The sequence below is a fragment of the Somniosus microcephalus genome, unplaced genomic scaffold (genome assembly GCF_052327205.1).
Source record: "Somniosus microcephalus isolate GS21.2 unplaced genomic scaffold, FLI_Smic_1.0 unresolved_chr1, whole genome shotgun sequence".
NCBI lineage: Eukaryota > Metazoa > Chordata > Chondrichthyes > Squaliformes > Somniosidae > Somniosus > Somniosus microcephalus.
Window position 1 is genome coordinate 22,846,408 of NW_028225179.1, and position 21,896 is coordinate 22,868,303.

A 21,896-nucleotide genomic window follows, 5' to 3' on the forward strand; every position below is an offset into this window, starting at 1 on the left:
CCACTAGTCTCTCCGCCTGATTGAGGGTAGCGGCCAGGGCAAAGTCGGATGCGTCGCTTTCCACCTGGAAGGGGATGGATTCGTCCACTGCATGCATGGTGGTTTTGGCAATGTCTTCCTTGATACGGTGGAAGGCTAAGCGGGCCTCTGCCGTCACGGGAAAAGAGGTGGACTTGATCAGCGGATGGGCCTTGTCCGCATAGTAGGGGACCCACTGGGCGTAATAAGAGAAGAACCCTAGCCACCTCTTCAGGGCCTTGAGGCAGTGGGGCAGTGGGAGTTCCATAAGGGGACGCATCCGGTCGGGATCGGGGCCGATGACTCCGTGTTCCACAATGCAGCCAAGGATGGCGAGGCGGGTTGTGCGGAATATGCACTTCTCCTTGTTATACGTCAGGTTGAGAAGTTTGGTGGTGCAGAGGAATTTTTCGAGGTTTGCGTCATGGTCCTGCAAGTCATGGCCGCAGATGGTCACATTGTCCAGATATGGGAAAGTGGCCTGCAACGCATTTTGATCGACCATCCGGTCCATCTCCCTTTGGAAGACGGAGACCCCGTTGGTGACGCCAAAGGGAACCCTAAGGAAGTGATAGAGGCGGCCGCTTGCCTCAAAGGCAGTATATTGGCTGTCCTCAGGGCGGATAGGAAGCTGGTGGTACGCTGATTTCAGGTCAATGGTCGAGAAGACGTAGTACTGCGCGATCTGGTTGACCATATCAGCTATGCGGGGGAGTGGGTAAGCGTCCAGCAGGGTGTAGTGATTTATTGTCTGGCTGTCGTCGATGACCAGGCGCTGCTTCTCGCCGGTCTTAACGGCCACAACCTGGGCTCGCCAGGGGCTGGTGCTGCCCCCAATAATCCCTTCCTTCAGGAGACGCTCCACTTTGGTTTTAATGAAAACCCTGTCCCCGGCACTGTATCGCCTGCTCTTTGTGGCGATGGGCCTAGAGACGGGGGTGAAGTTAGCGAACAGTTGGGGGGTGGGTTGACTCTGAGTGTGGAGAGGTTGCACCTGGTGCACGGCTGGCAATTTGGAAGCTGCTGGCTGCGGACTGTGAGTGGGGGGAGGGGTCCACCGTACGCCATCGTAACACTTTTCAGGTGGCACTGAAAATCTAACCCCAGTAGAACGGCAGTGCAGAGGTGGGGCAGGACCAGAAGTTTAAAATTATCATACACAGTCCCGTCGACTACGAGTGTCACCACGCAGTAGCCGCCAATGTCTGCCGACTGGGACTCGGAGGCCATAGAAATCTGCTGGTGCGCAGGCAGGACTGGGAGAGGGCAACGCCGCACTGTATCGGGGTGGATGAAGCTCTTCGTGCTCCCAGAGTCAAAAAGGCAGATTGTTTCGTGACCATTTACCTTCATGTCCATTGTGGACTGGGCCAGCTGGTGCGGTCTCGCTTGGTCCAGCGTAACGGAGGCCAGCATAGAGGTCGGTGTGTCGCTGCGGGTATCAGATGAGGCGCTGTCAGTGGCCTGCTGCGTCCCGGCTGTCGTCCAAGATGGCGGCGTCCATGATCCCCATGTGGCTGGAGGCGTCCAAAATGGCTGCTGTTCCGGTGGTTCGCACATGGCAGGGGAGGCCCAAGATGGCGGCCCGCACGGCCCACACGCGGCGCTGCTGGGGTTCGGGGTGGCTTTGGTCCTGCCGACACTGGCGTAGTGTCCCTTCTTCCTGCAGCCCGAGCGGATCGCATTTTTCGCCGGGCAGCGTGCTCTGGGGTGTTTGGCCTGGCCACAGAAGTAGCATTTCTGGCCTTGGGGCATTGCTGTCTGGCCTTGGGACACTGCTGCGGTAGTTGGGCCGTTGCTGGGATGTGGCTGGGGTGGCACGGCGCTATGAGACGGTCCTACCGTGTCCCAGGCTGTCGTTACCCGCAGCGTCCACGGTGCAGAGGAGTAGGCATCCATGCCCCGGTAGGCTGCGTCCAATGATAGTGCGAGTTCAGAGGCCTTGTTGAGATCGAGGTCACTCTGCTCCAACAGTCGCTGTCGGGTGTAATTGGACCTGTGGCCCGCTACAAAAGCATCCCGGATAAGTTCCGCTGTGTACATGGCGGCCTTTACATCCTTACAACCACAGGCCCGGCCAAGCACAGACAGTGCCTGAAGGTATACCTCGGTCAATTCCCCAGGTTGTTGTTTACGACTCCCCAGAAGGTGCCTGGCGTACACTTCATTCACTGGGCGCGTGTACTGGTCCTTGAGGAGCTTGATAGCATCCGCGTACGAGATCGCATCCTGGATGACCGAGTACACTCGGTGGTTCACTTTGGAGGTCAGGACATCCAGTTTGTCCTCGACCGATTTGACCATTGCAGCGGAGGTGATCAGGAATTTTTCAAAGCACCTCAGCCAGTGAGTAAACTTGCTGGATATGTCCGCCTCCCGATGGTCTAAGTCTAGGCATGCTGGTGTGAGGATCTTCTCCATTATAAAATCTTGTTAATAAAATTGATGCGCTATCAATAACTCAAAAGACTGAGATTAAGTGAGTAATTAACAGGCTTTTATTAACAAGAGAATGAAGGTGTGCCTCGAGTGGTCGACCGGTCCAGAATAGAAAGGGACTGTGGAGCAGTCACCTTTATACCTGGACTCGTGGAAGGAGTCAGCCGAGACATGTACAGGCATGTACACAGTGGAATACAAACAGTGGTTTACCACACCTCCCTCACCTCTTTTTCTGGTACATTGATGACTGTATGGGTGCCGTTTCCAGTCTCGCCCTGAACTAGACATTTCATTCACTTTGCCTCCAATTTCGACCCTTCCCTCACCCCCAAATGGTCCATCTCCGAATCTCCACTTCCCTTCCTCGACTTCTCCGTCTCCATCTCTGGGGATAGGTTATTGACCAAAATTCACTACAAGCCCACTGACTCCCACAGCTACCTGGACTACACTTCCTCCTCACCCCGCCTCCTGTAAGGACTCTATTCCATTCTCCCAGTTTCTCCATCTCTGCCGCATCTGCTCCGAGGATGTCGCCTTCCACACCAGTACTTCTGACACGTCTTCCCTTTTCCGCAACCGATGAATCCCCTCTACCATGGTTGACACGGCCCTCAACCATGTCCGTTCTATCTCCCGCACTTCTGCCCTCACCACTGCCCCTCCCTCCCAGAACCACGATAGGGTTCCACTTGTCCTTATCTTTCACCCCACCAGCCTCCACTTTCAACGGATCATCCTCCACCACTTCCGCCACCTCCAATTTGAACCCACCACCAAACGCATCTTCCCTTCACCTCCCCTTTCAGCATTCCCTAGGGAACGCTCCCTCCATGATACCCTTGTCCACTCCTCTATAACCACAACACCCCCTCCCCTTCACCTGGCACCTTCCCGTGCCAGTGCAGGAGGTGCAATACCTGCCCTCCTTCCCACTGTCCAGGACCACAAACACCCCTTCCAGGTGAAACAGCGATTTACTTGCACTTCTTGCAATCTAGTATACTGTATTCGATGCTCACGATGTGGCCTCCTCTACATTGGGGAGACCAAACGCAGATTGGGTGACTGCTTTGCGGAACTGCTCTGTTCAGTCCATAAGGATGACCCTGAACTTCCGGTCGCCTGTCACTTTAATTCACCGCCCCATTCCCACTCAGACCTCACCATCTTCGGCCTCTTGCATTGTTCCATGGAAGCTCAGCGTAAGATCGAGGAACAGCACTTCATCTTCCGATTAGGCACTTTACAGCCTTCTGGACTCAACATAGAGTTCAAAATTTTCAAATTATAACCTCGGCCCCCATTACATTTTTACTTATATTTTTTATCCACACCTTTGTTTTTGCGCTCCCCCTTTTTTTCTCTCCCACATGCCAGCTGTCTCCAATTCTGCCAGCGCATTTCACACCTAATCTAGAGCCATCTTTTGTCTCCACTACTCCTATCACCATCCTGTCTCAATTTGAATATCCCTTAATGTCTCTTCACTTCTCTTTTGTTCTCTCCTAGCCTGGCATTTTAATCTGTTTCATTTCCTGTGCTTTTTCAGTCTTGGGAAAGTGTTTTGACCTGAAACTTTTAGTCTATTTCTCTCTCCACGGATGTTGCCTGGCCTGCTGAGTTTTTCCAGCATTTTCTGTTGTGATCTTCTGTGGATGCCTTGCCTCCCTCTCCCCTTCCTCCCACACGCAGCCGGTTTTTAAACCTTGTTTTAAATCTGCTGCTCTGCTGGGCCAGTGCATTCCACAGTCTCACAACCCTTTCTACAAATACACTTTCACTGCATGACTTCTCTGTTTCTTAGATATTAATCACCTTGAGGTGCAATGATGGCGTTTGTGACGTCAAATTAAAACGCGGCCAATTGCAAACACGTTGGGGTCAAAGTTTCTTTTGCATAGAATTGAACCTGAATCTTTCAAGATGGAATATTGTGTTTGCTGCATCACAATAAACAATATCTTATTATAAATGTTGGCTCATTAGTTACCCAGTGTCAGAAGAAGTATTGTCTGATCCCCTCATTTATTTCATATAAGACACAAACATAGGGTAATCATTCAGAATCACCTCACAGATTGACACTGAGGTAAATTAAGTGGGAGATACAGACAGCATCGGGACACGTGGAGGAATAGACAAGAGAGTTGGAGAAATAAAAAACGGCCTGAGAGTCCAGAAGACAGTGAATGGTAGCTGATAGATATCAATGAGTGGAGGCAAGAAATTGTATTGGGATTCGGCACCGTGGCTTAGCTGGTCCAAGCGTTTGTCTACTTAAACAGGAGATCCTGGGTTCGACTCCCAGCAGGGTAATTTTTTTTAATGAATCTCTAGGGATGAGCTTCTTCTCGTGTGAAAAGGCTAAAATTCTTTTAAATGTAACTGCGGCTGCACTAGTTCCCATTCTGGATGAAGGCTCCAGTCGCTGCGGGGCCTGGGTCGAATTTCACCACTTCCTAATTTCTGGCGGTGCTGATTTTTAACTCTTCACCTATTCTCCATCTTTTCTAAGCAGTGCCGTGTGTTACTTTGTTGTGGTCAGAGCAGAGCTCCAGTAGTTGATGTGTGGCGCCATGATCATATAGTGGTTATTACTCTGCGTTGTGGCCGCAGCAACCTCGGTCCGAATCCGAGTCACGGCACAGATTTCCCTTCCTTCCACATTCAATAGCCGTCCTTTATTTCCCTCCTTCAATGTCATTGTAACTTTCCTGCGGTATTACCTTAATCTAACATTCACTTTCTCCTACTTAAACCGCTACGTGTGCTCTGCTCCCACCGCTGATCCTGGGGCACATATCCCATTCGCCCCAATCTGAATTGGTGCATTGAAACAAGTCGATAGATTTAGACCTGCGGGACCTCTCGACAGACAAGCTCTGCGAAAGCAGGGCCGGCCTTTGGAAACAAAGCAGCCCGATTGTACAAGAACATTCCTTGGGAAATGAAGTGCACTGGGGAGGCTAACTGAAGAATTGGATTTGTTCACCTGGTAGTTGATGCTTTTCCCTAAACAGTTGATCAGCGTGAGCGACGGGAAGCGCTACATTGCTGCGGATGAAGGGTGAAATATGCAATTTTGGCAAACTGGTTGTCAAAAAGGAAAATCCATGCTCAGGATTTATGAAGGAGAGTAAGGGACGCTCCGGACGTAATAGACAGGGGAAGGGACGCTCCGGATATACCAAACTGTTTCAGGGACGCTCCAGATTTACCAGACAGTGTAAGGGAGGCTGCTGTTGTACTAGACAGGGTAAGGGACACTGCGGATGTAACAGACAGTGTAAGGGACGCTCCGGATGTACCAGGCAGTTTCAGGGACGCTCCGAATTTGCCATACATGGTAAGGGACGTTCCTGTTTTACCAGACAGGGTAAGGGACGCTCCGGATATACCAGACAGGTTAAGGCACAGTCTAGATGTACCAAAAAGGGTAAGGGACGCTCCGAAAATATCTCACAGGGTACGGGACGCTCCGGCTGTATCAGACAGGGTAATGGACGCTCCGGATGAATCGGATAGTGTAAGACACGCTCCGGATGTACCAGACTGGGTAATGTACGCCCCCGATGTACCAGACAGTGTAAGGGACGCTCCGGATGTTTCAGAAAAGGTGAGGGACGCTCCCGATGTACCAGACAGGGTAAAGGACCCTCCGGATGTAGTTGACAGGGTAAGGGATGCTCAAGAGGTTCTGGAGCGGGTAAGGGACGCTCAGAGCCTATCAGACAGGGTAAGGGGTGCTGAGGAGGTATCAGAGAGGCTGTTGGATGCAGGGTTATTACTTTCTAAACGTCACATTTTCTAAGTATCAATAAAAGCAAAAGTTAAATCCGAATGTAACAGATGTTCTGCCGTGTCGCACGTGGGGGCAATGAGAAGGTAGAATGGGGCCGGACTGGACATTTACAGAGCTCAGCAATACATTTATAACTGACACAGATCCCCCCACTCAATACAATAATAAATAATACAGATACATCTAAATATATTTGTAACGAACAGTGGTGCAAAAGCATTTACATCTAACACAATAGCAACTCACAAATACATTTAAGAACATAAGAGCATAAGAAATAGGAGCAGGAGTCGGCCAATCGGCCCCTCGAGCCTGCTCCGCCATTGAATAAGATCATGGCTGATCTGATCCTGACCGCCAATCCACTATCACAGAACCATCTCCTGAATCTAGCAGAATTAGACAAACGAAATAGGAGCAGGATCAAGCTACACGGCACCTGGGCCCGCTCCGCTACCCACACGGACATGACCGATCCGAAACTAGACTCATGTCCAAATTCCTGCCCGCTCCCCGTAACCTTTAATTCCCTTTACTTCTCGGGAACTGTCTATTTCTGTTTTAAATTTATGTAATGATGTAGCTTCTACAGCTTTTTGGGGCAGCATACTCCATGGACCTACCACCCTCTGAGTGAAGTAGTTCCTCCTCATCTCAGTTTTGAAAGAGCAGCCCCTTATTCTAAGACTATGCCCCCTAGTTCTAGTTTCACCCATCATCGGGAACATCTTCCCCGCATCCACCCGATCCAACCCCTTCACAATCTTATATGTTTCAATAAGATCGCCTCTCATTCTTCTGAACTCCAATGAGTAGAGTCCCAATCTACTCAACCTCTCCTCATATGTCCATCCCCTCATCCCCGGGATTAACAGAGTGAAACTTCTTTGTACTGACTCGAGAGCAAGTATGTCCTTTCTTAAGTATGGACACCAAAACTGTATGCAGTATTCCAGATGCGGTCTCACCAAATACCTTGTACAACTGAAGCAATACCTCCCTATTTTTATATTCTATCCCCCTAACAATGAAAGCCAACATTCCATTGGCCTTCTTAATCACTTGCTGCACCTGCATACTAACCTTTTGAGCTTCGTGCACCAGGACCCCCAGATCCCTTTGTACTTCAGTACTTTCCAGTTTCTTGCCATTAAGATAATAACTTGCTCTACGATTTTTCCTGCCAAAGTGCATAACCTCACACTTTCCAGTATTGTATTCCATCTGCCAAACCTCTGCCCACTTAATTAGCCTGTCGATGTCCCCTTGCAGGTTTTTTTATGTCCTCCTCACTCACTACTTTCCCTCCAATCTTCGTATCATCTGCAAACTTTGATATGTTACACTTGGTCCCCTCCTCCAAATCGTTAATATAGATTGTAAAGAGTTGGGGACCCAGCACTGACCCCTGCGGAACACCACTAGTTACTGATTGGCAGTCTGGGAATGAACCATTTATCCCAACTCTCTGCCTTCTGTTAGATAGCCAATCCTCTATCCATGCCAGAATATTACCCCCAATCCCGTGATTTTTTATCTTAAGCAATAATCTTTTGTGTGGCACCTTGTCAAATGCCTTTTGGAAGTCTAAATACACTACGTCCACTGGTTCCCCTTTATCCACCCTATACGTTACTTCCTCAAAGAACTCCAGCAAATTTGTCAAACATGACTTCCCCTTCATAAAACCATGCTGACTTTGTCCTATTAAATTATGATTATCCAAATGTCCTGTTACTGTCTCCTTAATAATGGACTCCAAAATTTTACCTACCACAGATGTTAGGCTAACCGGTCTATAGTTTCCAGCCTTCTGTCTACTGCCCTTTCTAAAAAGGATGTTACATTTGCAGTTTTCCAGTCTGCCGGGACCTATCTAATTTGTATCTAATATGGACACATCACTCGTGATTGTTTGCTGAAAAGATACCTTAATTGTTTGTCTTTAAAGCCATGATATTTACATGGCAGCTGCATTGACGTTCCTCCTGAGCTGCTGGAGATTGATAGAGAATGATTTGGGTCCTGAACGATCATTTTTTAGGCGGATTAAAACAAGTTTGAGTGCAAGTCCAATATTAGAAGTCGAAATTAAAAAGGGGCTCATGTGGGACCTTTCGCAAATCGCAATCTACCGTCCCGAAAGCGAGATTCTTACACCTAGGTTAAATAGTCACTCTGTCTAGAATACAGGCCCCATCAACTGGTTATCAAACGTAAAATCAAATGGATTTGTCATGTATTGTCCATTGCATTTTGACTGAGACGTGTGCCCGCAGTTCCATTCCGGTTCCAAGCCCTCTATTTACTGTCGATGACTTGCCCAGAATGTGCTTGGAGAAGTGTTAGAATCGCAGTACAGCCCTTCCCACTGTCGCTTCCTCTAAATCTCCATCCAGAATTTTCACCAGTGCAAGGTTCATCAACCTGAGCTACTGTTTAATTTGTTCTCGGCATTAACTGTGCTGATCCTTTAACTTGTTCCACTACACCGCATCTCCAAATTTGTCGATTGCACCTCGAGGGCACATTTCAAACGTAAACCTGCAACATCTGCCAGAGAAAGATTCAATTTCAGCGGTTCCAACAACAATGAGTCGATCGATATCAACCTCGACCATCCTTAACTACGATATAGATGCAAATTTCTGCGCTCCTCTGCTTCAGTGACATTTTGTTTCGCAGCGATGGGCAGATTATGCTCTCTGAGGCTGCAATTGCTGCTTTCCGCTGGCAGAGGGTGCTTGGCGAGAGCGGGACCGGACAGACGGCCTGAACTTCGCTGCTGTCGCGGCCTCACGGACTCCGGGAGCTGGGGAACAGCAAACCAATTCATGGGTTTGTTGCGGCACCTGAAATGCGGCTCTGAACTGTTGCTATTGACCGAGGAAGCGCTGCAGGGTCCTGTAATGATCTCTCACACAGTCGGTATCTCTGTAGCGTTTGAGTGTGTACAGAACTGTATAGATTAACGGCTGTTAATGTATTTTATTAATCTCTACCTACAAAAATGATTTAACCAGGGACCTGTTGTACTTTAGATGGAAGTGATAACCGCTACACTTCGGAAACCGCTGCTCTTGGAATAATTAGAGAAACAGCTCAGAACAGCAATTGTAATCTACAAATACTCTTACCCTACGACGGATTCCATTCCAGTCGAGGAGTTAGCTTTAAGAAAACTGTTCTATTACATAAAAATCATTAGACTGTGTGAAAACGTTATTGTAATCGTCATTAATCAACCGGTAACTCACATTGTTAACGAATCATGGACAAAATTTTAAAACGTTTTTTGTGTTTTGGAAATGATGAATTTTCATCGGTTCTCATTTTGCAGACTGTATTTTAGGAGTTGGGTAAAACTGTTCAGTGCTTATGACACCAGGATCTGGTGCAGCCTTTGGTAAATTCACCAGCTCGCTAACACATGAGAGTAACTCCTGCTTCACTCTTTCATATAAACCCAGGCAATGTGCCTTAATTGAACAACATTGCGCCCCCGCACGATTAGACAACCTGAGATGTGCAAGTAAATGAGCATGGATAAGTAGCACAGGTCAAGCACAGCTCTAGTTGCGCAATCGGTTAGCGTGCGGTACTGATCGTAAGAGTAACTCAAGCTTGGAGAAATGCCGAGGTTGTGAGTTTCGAGCCTCATTTAGAGCAGCTAATGTTTTTGCGGTGTGATATTCCGCAAACTGCCTAGTTATTAGTTGTTCCAGGTCGGCGCTTAGGATCCTCAGGCCCACCGTGTTGCAATAATTGATGGGAGCTTTAAAGGAGCCCTTCAGTGTTACTTATTGACAGGAGGGAAGGTGGGGCCAGTTTTAACTGTTAAACCAGCAACTGTCAGGCAAACAATAACGTGCTGGAAAGAGTTTCGATTTCAACACAGTGACTGAGACTTTGGCACCAACGAGATGATGTGTAAACTCACGAGTTATCTGTACATGTTTCCGACATCATGTTGAACACAAACAATGATTCACCTGAACATGATGTTGAGAAATACAAGGACGGAAGTTACGTACAGACAATCGCCCAAACACCATATCCACAATTAGGTTGTCGCCGACATTCTTGTTATGGGGAGATTTGTGAAAAAATTCAGGGAAACTGCTCATATAAAGAAGTGGATTTAAGAAATGATAAACATATTTCAAATTAATGATCAGGTCCTCTGCGAACTGGGGTCCCACCAGCGCAGGGAAACCTAAGGCAAGCTCACACACAAAATCGGCAGCTTGTTGGTCTAGCGGTATGATTCTCACTTTGGGAACTTCGCTGTTTAAAATGCCACAGGTGCCGGGTCCAAATCCCGGACGAGCCCCGCCACATTTAGTTAAACCTCACCAACTCGGTCATTACAGCTGGAATCGCTTTTCTTTAAAAAAGACTAACACATTGAATGATCCGGGACTGTGAGCACACGCGGCTTAAAACAAACACAGGGTGATCCTTGACTGACCACGACCCCGCCCAATATAGACAGTCCTGATTATTATTGCTTATGAAATCGAGGGAAACATAAATCAGGCTGTTTCTATAACGGGCGGCCGAATAGGATGCGCGAATTTTCTAGGGCGCCAAGTTGAAAGTTTACTCCATTATCATTTTTCCCTCTATCTCCGTCATTTCACTCCAGCCAAATGAACTGAGTGTAGGTGTCAGCCGTGGTTCAGCGGCAGCATACTCAAGCCCCACTCCAGAGAATTGAGCACATAATCCAGGCTGACACTCCAGTGCAGTACTGAGGTAGTGCTGCACTGTCGGCGGTGTCGTCTTTCCTTTATGACGTTCAACCGAGGCCTCAGATCCCATGAGAGTATGCCGAAAAGAATGAGGATTTCTGCCCATTATTTATCTCTCATCCAAAGACACGAAAGCAGAAAGTCTCGTCATTAAGGTTGATAAATATGTTTGAAGTTATATTGCCTCCTAAACGATAAAGTTATCTTTCTGCTCTCTATTCATTTGGCTTTGTTCCCACTAGTATTTCATTTGGTGCCAATCGCAGAGGAACGAAGACAGGTAGAGATGGTTCTTAATCTCCGATTCCCGCTCTACCTTCATTCAAGAACTCCAGTGCTCTGTTTTAATTTTAACAAGATATGAAGAGTGCAGGGGCACAGATTGAATCAGCAGTGCGATTTTGATGAGATTGCGATCACAAAGGCTGTATGAGGCAGAATTCAGTGAAATGCTCGGAAGGTTTATCTGCATCACACTTGCAACGCAATAAAGACGAGGATGGCTCTCGTAATCACACGTGCAAAGCACAACCGATTAACAGCCCATGGCCTTAACCCCTCGGCCACCTCATCTCACGGATACACTGCGCTCAGCCGCACCATTTCCTGCTATTTGCATCTAAGCAGAAATATTCTGAAAGAAATTCCCCTTCCCCACTTGGCCTGCCCGTGCACACAGATCTACTATGTCGAAAATGTGCAATTAGCTTCATGAAAGCAAAAGGCCCTCCGTTATCTGCAGGTGAGAGACTGTCAAAACTGGTCGGTTTGAAGCCAGATTCAGAACAGGGAAGAAAAAGTTTCGCCCAGTTATTTAAACGACCGCGGCAGGACACGTACATGCAATCTTCTGACAACTGATGAATTCGCATCAAAGTCAAATGCATTATCCATTAGGCCACGCGGCCACTACTGCCGGCAAACTTCTTGTTATGGGAGAATTGTAAGCAGATTCAGGGAAACTGCTGATAAAATAATTGGATTAAGGAAAATATAAGCATATTTCAAATTAATGAACATGTCCTCTGTGAACTGGGTTCGCAGCAGCGCAATGAAACCTAATGCAACCTCGAGCCCAAAATCGGTGGCTCGTTGGTCTAAGGGTATGATTCTCGCTTAGGGAATTTCACTACTTAAAAATCCCGGACTGAACCCTGCCAACCTTAACAGCTGGATCATCACAGCTAAAATCACGCTCCATGTTAAAAGACTTATACAATTGATGATGCTGACTGTGCGCCCACCCAGTTTAATCATACAGTCTTAATGGCACAAACGGAGGCGATTCGGCATATCGAGCCAGTGCCATCTCTCTGTAGAGCAATCAAGTCAGTACCATTCCCTTGCACTATCCCCCTATTCCTGCAAGTTTATTTCTCTCAAGTTCCTATCACGTCTCCCCTTGAAAACATTGAGTGAATTCGGCAGCGGATTCCAGGTCATCATCACTCACTGCGTAATTTTTGGTCTTCACACACCCCTCTGAATCTCTTGCCTAAAATCTTCAATCTGTGGCCCCTCGTCCTTGTACCATCAACTCGTGGGAAATGCCGTTCCCCGTCTAGCCTGTCGAAACCTGTCATTATCTTGTACACCTCTATCAAATCACTCCTCAACCTCCTTTACTCTAATGAAAACAAATCCAGCTTCTCCAACCTGTCCTTGTAGCTAAGATCCCCCTCCCCGGAGCCATTCTGGTAAATCTCCTCTGCACCCTCTCAAGGGCCTTCACATCCTTCCAAATGTGTGGTGACCAGATGTGACGCAATACTCAGTTGTCACCAACCAGCGCTCTATAAAGACTCAGTATAACTTCTCTACTTTTCGACTCAATGCCTCTATTTATGAAGCCCAAGGTCACAAATGGTTTGCTAACCACTCTCTCAATATGTCCTGCCACTTCCAGGGACCTATGCATATTAACTCCCAGGTCCCTCTGTCCCTGCACACTATTTCAAACTGTGCCTTTAAGTGTATATTGTATATGTATATTGTAAGTGTATATTTTCCATCTGCAAAAAGGTATCGACTGACACTTCTCTGCACTAAATCCCATCTGCAACTTGTCTGCCCATTATGCCAAAAAGTTAAAGTTATGTTTCTGCTCTCTAATCATTTGTTTTCCCGTTAGTCTTTCATTGGGTTTCAATCTCAGAGGAAGGAAGAGAGAGGAAAAGGTGTAACTGTTATTTGCGATCTTTGTTCTACGTTTATGCAATGAGCCCATGTTTATTTTAGTATTTGCATGAACAGCGCAGAGGCACAGACTGGAAAGCCCACTGTGCCCAGTAATGATGAGGATGGGATTCAAGCCCACGCGGCCAGTGCACAATGGATCAGTAAGAATGACCATCGGTTTTAATGGTCTCTTTTGAGCTGGATTCAGAGCAGAGAAGAAAATGTTTCGCCCAGTGAGTTAACAGACGGCGCACCACTCCGCTGCACTCCTCCATAGTCCGATAATATTTTCCATTCAGCCTATATATCAGTAATTTGAGCCTTGCCATGAGCTAAGTGTTGCATGCTTGGGAGGAAAATGTGACTTTGGACAGAAGGATCTGTAGGGTTTTTGTTTTAGCTCTCTTCACTCTTCAGGGTAATCAGAGCTAAGATCCACAAAGAACTTTAAACTTTTAAAACAAATCGTTTTATTAACATAATAATACAAGTTTTACACAGAGAGATTTGTACAACCTTTAACTCAGTGATGCAACTCAAAACTCAGAACAGCCAATTCTTCTGCTTCGGGAGACGGAGAGATGAATTATGTGTTGGTGTCCCCCTTGGTGTTTTTCTGGTCAGTCTTCCAGATCTCCACTCCGTTTGTCTGTCTCCTGGACTGCATTCTGCTTTTCACTTTAGAATGGCTGCTCTTATACCATTGCTGCTGACAGAAACAAGCCTTCCAGTGACTTTCTATTCTCTCTCTCCCATGGATACACAGACTGACGCTACCGGACAGCACCGAGTGTATGTGAAGGTTCCTCAGAGACTCTCGAGACCACCTTACCTGGAGCTTCCAGACAATCTGCAGAACACTTTTGGAATTCAGTCAGCAAACCTTCTTGAAGTGAGGAAGTGATCCGGGTCTCTCGGCAACCCTTTAGTTTCCTTAAAACCGGCATTGAGAATTCCAAAATCCTTCCAGAGGGAGCAGATTGAAGAAAATAAAGTCTTTTAAGTAATTAATTGCAATTATGAGAGAATCCGCTGCGAGCAGGGCTCGACTCTCCGCAAGGACACCCCGTTGGATTTCAATCCAACGCCTTAACCACTCGGCCATCGCAGCTGCGGAAACGCCATCTCCAACAAATTAAATTCTCAAATCGCTGACCCTGTTTATTATTGGCGATGATGGTTTCGAAATATTTAATTTGCTGCAAATTCAGCGAGTCCAGAAGAATCGCATTGATCATCATTACAATAAAAGAAAACTTCCGATATTTAACGGTATGTAAGATGTTGAGAACAGTATGGAATATTCTGCAGGGTAATGAAAATAAACAGCAGGAACTTTGTGTCCTGCTTCCACATGACACAGATCAGCGTCAGCCTCTGCTCCCTGCCCGCCGGCTACAGAAACCTTGTCTCCAGATTAGAAACTGATTTTATGTTGGAGATGAATATTCAGGGTAGAGCCTGAATGCAGGGGGTGGGGTCAAATATATAAAGCAGTTATTTTAGATGAGAGACAGCGATAAATTACATATATTGCTCAAATGCATCAATGTATGAATATGACATTAAATGTGTTTAAATACAGTGGGGGATTTAAAGTAGATTCGGGGCCAGTAGTTTCCAAGGTGACATTTCCTGTATCTCTCTTGCCTCTCTCTCCCCTTCCTCCCCCACGCTGCCGGTTTTTAAACCTTGTTTTAAATCTGCTGCTCTGGGTCAGTGCATTCCACAGTCTCACAACCCATTCTGCAAATACCATTTCACTGCTTGACTTCTCTGTTTATTAGTTATGGATCGCCTTGAGGTGCAATGGTGGTGTCTGTGACGTCAAATTATAAAGCGGCCTTTTGGAAAAACGTTGGGTTCAAAGATGGATTTTGCACAGGATTGAAACTATATAATGCAAGATGGAATCTTGTATTTGCTGCATCACAATAATCAAAATCTTGTTAGAAATATTGGCTCATTATTTCCCCAGTGTCAGAGGAAGGATTGTCTGACCAATCAATTATTTAATGTAAGACACAAACACAGGTATTCATTTAGAATCAACCCACAGATTGAAACTGAGCTAAGCACAGTGAGATACAGACAGCATCGGGATAAATGGCAGAATAGACAAGAGAGATGGATCAGTAAAAAAACGGCCTCAGACTCCAACAGGCAGTGACAGGTAGCTGATAGATATCAGTGAGTGGAGGCGAGGTAGTTGTGACATGATTTGGCTCCGTGGCTTAGCTGGTTTAAGTGCCTGTCCAGTAAACAGGGTGGTCCCGGGTTTGACTCCCAAATGAATCTCCAGGGTTGAGTTTCTTCTCATGTGAAAGGGATGCAATCCTTTTAATTGTAACTGCGACTGCAGTGGTTACCATAATTGATTACGGCTCCAGTCGCTGCGGGTCGTGGGTCGTATTCCACCGCTCTCAAAATATCTGGCGGTGCTGATTTTGGCATCTTCACCAAAAACCTATCTTTTCTAAGAAGTGCCGTGCATGATTTTGCTGTGGTTAGGGCAGCGCTGGATCAGCTGATGTGTGGCACTGTGATCATATAATGGACAGTACTCTGCGTTGTGGCCGCAGCAACCTCAGTGCGAATCCGAATTATGGTATAGCTCGCTTTATATCTTCTCTGCGGCACCTGCTGATAGAACACAGCGAGAAATCAATCTTCACTACATCAAACAGCATTTTTTTTATTGATGGTGAAAACCTATTTACTCCTTCAAACCTCGTGCTCCCACATGCCTGAGCTTGATGCTTCATAATTCAAAGCAGCATCTTCTCCCAGCTTTTTCTTCCGTTCACAATCTATAGCCCTCCTTTACTTTCCTCCTTCCAGTTCATTGTCACTTTCCTGCGGCATTACCTTAATCTCACATTCACTTTCACCTACTTACACAGTTAAGTTTGCTCTGCACCCACCGCTGTTCCTGGCGGCACATGTCCCATTCGCAGCAATCTGAATTGATGCTTTGAAACCAGTCGATACATTTAGAGCTGCGGGACCGCTCGACAGACAAGCGCTGCGAAAGCAGGGCTGGCCTTTGGAAGCAAAGTACCCGGATTGCAGAAGAAATGTTCTTGGCCTAATGGATAAGGCGTCTGAAGTTGTTGCTCATCGTAATCAGGATTGCTGTCAGTCACGGATCATTCCATGTCTGTCTAAAACGGGTTTGCTCACAATCTTGCTTTGGTATTTCACAGTTGCGAGAATTCCCGGGTTCAAATCCCGAACGAGCCCCGCAAAATTTTAGTCAAATCTCAGCTTCTTACAGCCGATCGACATTGCAGAAAACATAAATACTTTCCATTACAAACATCAGATTTCGTGTCATTTTGCCCATATATTTCGAAATCACAGAGCTTCACTGAAGCAACTGAAAACCCAACAACTGAGAAAAGTTAAAGTCTCCCAGGTGTATTCTGCTCGGTGTCTCATTGGACGCCTTGCAGCCGTGTTCGATTCCGGCCAATGCAGGAACTTTACATTTTGCTTTCTGCACCCATGGGCTCGCCTGAATTGGGATAAACTTACATTCAGCGTCAATCTTCTTGAAACACCCTCTTCCCTGAATATTAGTCAGTCCTGCTTCCACTAGCGCTGAAAGGATGTGAGAAGCTGCCTTGTGAATTGGTCCTATGGGTGCCGAATTCAAACTGTACAGGGTTCTGTACTGACCGGGAATCAACCCGGTGTGACCAGCCTGCCTGGTCTGATTAAAAGGGGTGCACAGCTCATCTTTCGATCAGGCACATTACTGCCTTCCTGAATTAATGGAATGCCTTTTGCTTACAGAAGCTGATTCTATATTTTCAGCATTGTCGATCTGGGTACATGGGCAGGACAAGCTCTAAAGGGGACTTTCTTGCAGAGTATTTCTGTTTAGATGCAAAAAGCAGGAAATGGAATGGTTGAGTTGCCGTAGACGGGAGACGAGAGGTTAAGAGGATGGAATGTTAATCCATTGTGCTTATTTATTGTGTTGAATGTTTGGTGCTGATAAACCTTCCCAGCATTTGACTGAATCTTACATAAAATTAGCTTTAAATTCTAATCTCGTCCAAACCACTGGTCTTGGCCACTTCATTGTTCATATCTTGTTTAAATTAACACGGACCATTGCAAGTCTTCACCTTCTCCAATGAAGGTGAAACAGAGATCGCGAATCGGAGAGAGAACTTTCTTCCTTCTTCCTTCAGTTCGTTCGGCTGGAGTGAAATGATGGAGACAAAAAAAAGATGGTATCCAAACAGAAACAATTTGCACGAAAGTCCTCTTCACCACAAGTCCTGCCCGTTACACCCGGATCCACAACATTGAAAATGTACAGTCAGCTTCTGTAAACAAAAGGAATTTAGATGTTTCCGTTACATGAGGTCAGTGCTTGTTAGAAATGGTCCGGTGTAAATCAGGTCCGATCCAGGTTGGAACCCAATGTGCAAACCGACCACGGCAGGCTGGAAACTACAATTGTCTGATAACATTATAATACACCAGCAAGTTAAACAGCTTATCCATTATGTGATCTGGTTATTACTGAATAATTTCTAATTGATTTTGAAATTCCACTGAATTAACTGAGGGCGGAATCGCTTTAACTCCACATGATCGTCTCGGCTCATCCTTTGGCCGAGTGGCGAGTGCTGCAAACAAATTTTGCAACTGAATCATTAATGTTCTTCAAAGATGGGAAACTGCTCTCTACACTTCCTGTCACACAAGTGGCCCCAGTCCCATTCCACATTCATGATGCTTAATCCCCTCTGAGGTGGACTGACGAACCATTTTCAAGAAGGAGGCTCATCGTCTGCTCAGCCGAAAACTCAATCTGCTGGATGTCCAGCTCTGCCAGACTGCATGTTCTTTCAGACAGCTTTCCAACTGGACACAGGCATCCAAGTGCCGTGCGGACATTGCTGACTAGTTCAAGTCAACAATATTAGACTCTCTTTACAAGACTAGTTTTGAATCTACGACTTGTATTATCAAATAAGATTTTGCAGATTTAATAGCTCAACTTTGTCGTCTGTCTCAGCATCCTCATATAATACACTCTAGAATAGTCAACTGTACTGAAAATGTTGCGTTATTACACTGTGACAGCGAAGAAGCATTTGAGTACAGACATTGGCCATGAAGTTTCACCATTTCTTGTCCTCAATGCATGGCTGGAGAGATGGTGCAGGAGGGAGGGCGTTAGATTCCTGAGGCATTGTGACCAATTCTGGGGAAGGTGGGACCTTTACAAGCTGAAAGTGTTACACCTCAAGAGAGCAAATACCAATATTCTCGTGGGGAGGTTTGATAGTGGTGTTGGGGAGTGTTTAATCTAGCTTGGCAGGGGGATGGTCACCAGAATATAGGGGTACAAAAGAGGAATAAGGTGCATAAAAGAGTGAGTGTGTTGGATAGTACTAGAGAAGAAAGTAGTACTAGAGGAGGAAGTAGTACAATATTAGATAGGAGCAGACTCATTCAACATAACAAAAAATATCAGATGATCTGGTCATTGTCAATTGGTTTAGAATGCATGTACGGAAAAGCACAAAGTGTGGTGAATAAGGTTAGTGAGTACAAGCACAATTAGCTGTGTAGCAATATGATCTTTTGGCAACATACGAAACGCGTCTTTAAAACGTAAGGACTTGCCATTTAACATGCAAGGGAACAAAATGTTCAGAACGGATATGGAAGAAAAAATGGGAGATGGGGTGACAGTTCGGATTAAGGAAGACATCGTAGTCTTGGAAAGGGAAGATGTTCTTGAGGGGAAAAGGACATAATCCATTTGGTTAAAGTTGAGGAGCAGAAAGGGTGTGATCACGGTATTGGGGTATTCTACAGGCCCCCAAATAGTGAGAGGGAGACAGAGGAGCAAATCTGCAGGGAAATCGTAGAGATATGCAAGAGCAAAAGAGTGGTGATATTGGGGGCCTTTAATTACCCAAATATCGATTGGGAAATTGCTAGAGTAAAGGGAAAGGAGGAGGAGGAAGTTCTGAAATGGGTTCTGAAGTTCTGAAGAAGGGTTACGACCTGAAACGTTAAATCTGTTTCTCTCTCCACGGATGTTGCCTGGCCTGCTGAGTTTTTCCAGCGTTTTCTGTTGTTATTGCGGAATTCCAGCATCCACAGTATTTTGCTATCGTATAAGTTCTGAAATGTGTTCAGGAGAATGTCTTTGGCCTGCATGTTCTTGGCCCAAGTAGGAAAGAGGCATTGCTGGATCTGGTGCTGGAGAATGTGGTGTGCCAGGTCGACCAAGTGTCTGTGGGAGAACACATGCATACGAGTGATCATTGTATCATAAGATTTAGATTAGCAATGGAGAGGGGCAAGGAACAATCTAGAGTGGAACACCTAAACTGGAATAGGGTTAACTTCAATGGGAAGCAAAAGGATCGAGCCAGATTAAGATGGAACCAAAGGATGACAGGAAAACTGTAACGGAACAATGAGTGATCGTTAAGGAGGAGATGTTCCAAGTACAGGCGAGATACATTCCAACAAGAGGGAAGGGTAAGGGAATCAAAGCAAGTGCTCCTTGGACGAAGAGGGAGATAGAGAAGATGATGAAACAAAAAGAGGGTGTATGATAAATGTCAGGTGAATTCTTCAACGGTGAACCGGACCAAATACAAAAGGTTGAGAGGGGAAGTGAAGAAGAAAATAAGATTGGCAAAGAGAGAATATGAGAGTAGAATGGCGGTTAACAAAAATGGGAAACCCAAAATTCACCTACCTGCATGTAAACAGTAAGCGGGTAATAAGAGGCGGGATGGGGCCTATTAGGGACAAAGACGGTGATATGTTTAGAGGCGCAGGGCAAGGCTACAATACTCAATGACTGCATTGTGTCTGTGTTTACTAAGGAGGTGGATGCTGACAAAATATCAGAAGAAGCTGAAAAGTTAGAAGCAATGGAATGGGTGAACATTGATAAACATGATGTACTAGATAGGCTGGGTATTCCTAGAGTGGATAAGTCGCCTCATCCAGATGGCTTGCATGTCAGGTTGCTATCGGAATTGGGGGAGGAGATAGCGGAAGTGCATGCCATTATTTTCCAATCTTCCCTAGATGCGGGGGAGGTGCCAGAGGATTGGATATTAACAAATGTGACAACATTGTTCAAGAAAACGTCCAAGTCAAGCCTAATAAGTACAGGCCGGTCAGTTTAACATCAGTGGTGGGTAAGGTTTTAGAAACAATAATGAAGTCTAAAATTAACGGGGAATTGGAGAGGTTTAAGCTAAATAAGGACAGCCAGCACGGATTTGTAAAGGGCAGATCGTGTTTGCGTAATCTAATTGAATGTTTTGATGAAGTAACAGGGAGGATTGATGAAGGGAATGCAATGGATGTTGTCTGCATGGATTTATGGAAGGCGATTGACAAAGTACCACATAGAAGGCTAGTTGACAAAATTGAGGCTCATGGAATAGTTTGGATCAGTGGCAGCTTGGATAAGAAATTGGCTTAAGGACAGAAAAGATCTGCAGTTCTCTTCCATTTTTCTTTTTTCCTCCATATAACTCGATTCCCTTACCTAACAACATCGTGTAGATCTCAGTCTTGGAAGCAAAAATTGACCCCCAGCATCCAAAGCCTTTTCCAATACAGATTCTGGATTTCTACAAACCTTTGAGAGCAAAGTTGCTTTCGGTTTAAATTTCTAAATGGCCCAGCTCTAATTTTGATGGAATGACACTTGTCTTTGATTCCCCAAACAGAGGAAATAGTTCATCTCTATCTATCCTAATAATCCATTTAACACGTTAAACACCACAATCCGACCCCCCTCAATCTTTTAAACTCACGTGAACAGGAGGCAACTTTATACAATCAATCCTCATAATTTAACACTGTGAGTCTCGGTGTTAATCTAGTAACTCTGCACTGCACAACTCCAAGGCCAATATATCCTTCCTGAATGCCATGCCCAGAACAGAACGCATGGGTGTGGTCCGACTAGAGCTTTGTAAACCGGAGAATATCTTCCTACTCTTTAGTATTTAAGCCCTCTTGAGGTAAAGGTCAACCTGCTTTGGAAAGGGTGCAGAGGAGAACCTCTAGACTAATTCCCAGTATAAAGCAGCTTAGTTGGCAAGATCGGCTGAACGAGTTGCGTGTCGACACTTTACAGAATCCTAGACTGAGGGTTGATCTGATCGATGTTTATAAGATGATGAAAAGTAGATTCTGTTCCAGTTCACAATTTGTTCCAATTAAATATTTGAGGGAGGACCAGGGGTGACAATTTTAAGTTGTATAAGGCCAGATCTTGCTCAGATGTCAGGAGGTGGTTCTTTTCCAAGAGAATAGTAGAACTCTGGAACAATCTGCCGGCTCGGGCAGTGGACACCGATTCACTGAATTTCTTCATGTGAGAGCTGGACCTGTTCCTGAAAGGGGCACCTCGTACAACAGCTCGGCACTGCGAGGATTACAGGGCCAGGGTGACTTCCTGCACTCTTTCCGCTCACCTAGAGGGGTCAGAGAGGAATTTCCCCGAATAGAAACCGAGATGTAATGGACACAAGCTGTCTGAAAGGCTGGCTGATGGGGTGTTGGTGGCAGATAAATTATATACTGGCTGAATGTCTACGTTGCAAGCAGCTCGTTGTTTTGGTGGTGTGATTCTCGCTAAAGTGTTTCACTGATTGATATGTGAGAGGTCTCATGTACAAATCCTG